Below are 3,029 nucleotides of genomic sequence, written 5' to 3'. Positions count from 1 at the left end.
CTCTAACAATCCCAATTGGTGATATAGTATCTCTATTGGCAATCTTAATAGTAACATCAATATCTTCTATCTCAGCAGGTGCAATATCATTCATAATTTCTTGATATAAGGTAAAAGGAATTGCACTCACACTAGCACAAACATCACATAAGCCATGATAACAGTGATCTCCTATTTTAACAGAAGAGAAAAATCCATCCTAGGTCACCAAACTTGAGTCGGGTGACACATTAGTACCACTACTTCAAAATACCGGAACTACGGTCCAAGTACTTGTGCTAGGGGTTCACTTTGGTCCATGTATACGATTTTGTGTATGTATTTGCTGACTTGGCCGAGTCAGCGACCGAAAGCTAGCTTTGACCGCCACCTGGTCGTTCCTTCGGTGAATACTAGTCCATCCGGGTTTTTTTTGCACAACAGCATGACCATTAAACCAGCCCACCTGGTCGGACCGCACCAGCTCGCTCTCTCCCTCTCCTCCTGCACTGTACCATCCCGGGCCGGATCTCCTTGAGCTTCCGCCGCACCTCTCGCGCCTCGGGCCGGGCCGACGGCGAGACCTCGACGCACTGCAGCGCGAGCTTGAGCGTGTCCATGAGCTTGTCCCCCTCCGGGCCGGCGGCCGTGTCCCGCATCAGCTCCAGGTCGAACACCTCGTTGGTCCACTCCTCCTTCACGATGGACCCCACCCACTGTGGTAGGTCGTGTTGGCAGGGGACTTGCCGGTGAGGAGCTCCAGGATGATGATGCCCAGGCTAAACACGTTGGTCTTGCCGCTGGCCTTCTTGAGCTTGGACAGCTCCGGCGCGCGGTACCCCAGCGCGCTCGCCGCAGCTAGCACGCTCGAGTTCACTGCGGCCGTCATGAGGCAAGACAGGCTGATGTCAGTGATCTTGGGGCTGGAGTCGTCGTCGAGGAGCGCGTTGTTGCCGGTGAGGTTGCCGTGGAGGATGTTCATGTCATCGTGGAGTTAGGCGAGCCCGTGGGCCGTCCCCTTGGCAATCGCCATCCGCGTCATCCAGTCCACCGGCGTGTTGGGAGCTCGAGCTGAACGAACACCATGAACCAAACCAAATGTCAGAACCACAGAGCTGGATCCAGCTTCAAAGGATGAACAATTTTGAAGGAAGCAATCTCATTGTGTAAGAAGGCGGAGAGGCTGCCCTTGGGAATGTAATCGATGACTAGCAGCTTCTCCCCCTTGGGACCGAGGTTGTAGGCTCTGAGCGAGAGCAGGTTGGGATGCCGGACCTTGCCGAGAGCTGCCGCCTCGGCCTCGAACTCCTTCTGCCCCTTGGTGATCTTCTCCCGCAGCCGCTTCACGGCCAGCAGGCTACCATCCTCCAGTGTCGCCTTGTACACTGTGTCGTACGTGCTCTTCCCCATGATCTCCGCGGTGGTGCACAGCAGGTCGTCGGCCGTGAACACCAGCGGCCCGTTGAAGTGCACCAACTTGACGCCCACGTTGCCGCCGGACTCCGCCTTGGACGCCCCCAGCTTCTCGCCTTGCCCGGCAGCTGCAGCGGCGCCGGCGCCGGTGGCGTCCTTGCTTGACAACTGCTTCCCGCTCTGTGCTTTGGTGCCAGTGCTGGACTTCTTCTTCCTTGTCAATAAGCAGAGCAAGAGGCAGCAGAGCGATAGCAAGATGAGGACGCCGATCACAATCCCGGCGATGATCAGTACGAGCTCCTTGGAGCTGAACTTGCGGAGGCCGTGGCACCCGGTTGTCCCCTGCGAGGTTGACGCCGGCGCCGGAGACGTGGACACGGGACATGGCGGCGAGGAAGCAAAGTACCCACAGAGCAGTATGTTGCCGGCGAAGGAGGTGTGCCCAAACTTCTGGGCGAGCGAGGCTGGCCGCGCCGGAGGTTATTGTAGGAGACATTGAAGGACAAGAGCGTCGTGGTGAGGTTTGCGAGGCTCTCCGAGATATCTCCGGTGAGCTCGTTGCTCAGAGGTCGAGCGTCCTGAGGTTGTGAAGCGATCCTAGCTGGGGGGGGATGGAGCCATTGAGGTTGTTGCCGGCTAGGTCCAGCTCCTGCAGCTTGCTGAGCCCGCCGAGCGACTCCGGCACCGGCCCGTCAAGCGAGTTGTGTGCGAGGCTGAGGAAGATGAGCTGGTAGCTCCCGGTGACGGCTTCTTTCCACGAGGACGAGGACGGAGCCTTGGATCCGCCCCCGAAAGAGTCAGGGATGTGGCCAGATAGCTTTTTGTACGAGAGGTCGAGGAAGAGGAGCGACGAGGAGCCGACGACCTCCGCGGGGACCTTGCCGGAGATGGCGTTGCAGCTGAGGTTGAGGCGGATGAGCTTCGTGGAGTTGGCTGCAACGCCCTGGATTTGATGCGCCAGGTGTCTGCCAGTTATTCGCCGTCATTGCCATGTCATTTGCTTGCGTGTTGCATTTTATCATGTCATCATGTGCATTGCATTGCATACGTGTTCGTCTCATGCATCTGAGCATTCTCCCCGTTGTCCGTTTTGCAATCCTGTGCTCCTATGTCATCCGGTGTCCCCTTCTTGCCTTTCTTCGTGAGCGGGTGTTAAATGTTCTCAGAATGGAACGAGTCTTGCCAAGCGGCCTTAGCATAGCACCGGTAGACCGCCTGTCAAGTTTCGTGCCATTTGGAGGTCGTTCGATACTCCAACGATTAACCGGGGAACCGTAAAGGCCTCTTTTGTCTTGCAGCCCAACACCCCTCCAAAGTGGCCCAAAACCCAGCAAACTCCCCTCCATGCTCTCCACCGTTCGATCACGATCGCGTGGCTGAAAACCGTGCTCCATTTGGACTCTCCTAGCTCCCAGAAACTATAAAAATGCCCTCCCCCGAAAATTCGCGGATGAATTCCCCGAAACCCTAGCCTCTTCCTCCTCCTGCCACCGGACGTGTCCATCCCGCGCCGGACACGTCCAGCACCGCCGCGCGTGCCCAATCGTGGCCTGCCACGTGGCACCCGTGCCCTTCCCGCCGCCGCAGCCAGCGGAGCCCATGCGAGGCCCGCGCGGGCCCGCTCTGCGCCCGCCGCC

The 3,029-nt window shown here is 58.2% G+C and overlaps 1 pseudogene; it reads right to left on the bottom strand.

Moving 5' to 3' along the window:
- Positions 1 to 431: 431 nt before the first annotated feature.
- LOC119279737 overlaps positions 432 to 3,029 on the bottom strand; it is a 25,712-nt pseudogene continuing 23,114 nt past the window's right edge.

The sequence above is a fragment of the Triticum dicoccoides genome, chromosome 3B, assembly GCF_002162155.2.
Source record: "Triticum dicoccoides isolate Atlit2015 ecotype Zavitan chromosome 3B, WEW_v2.0, whole genome shotgun sequence".
Classification (NCBI taxonomy): Eukaryota; Viridiplantae; Streptophyta; class Magnoliopsida; order Poales; family Poaceae; genus Triticum; species Triticum dicoccoides.
This window is presented reverse-complemented; position numbering and strand designations above follow the sequence as displayed.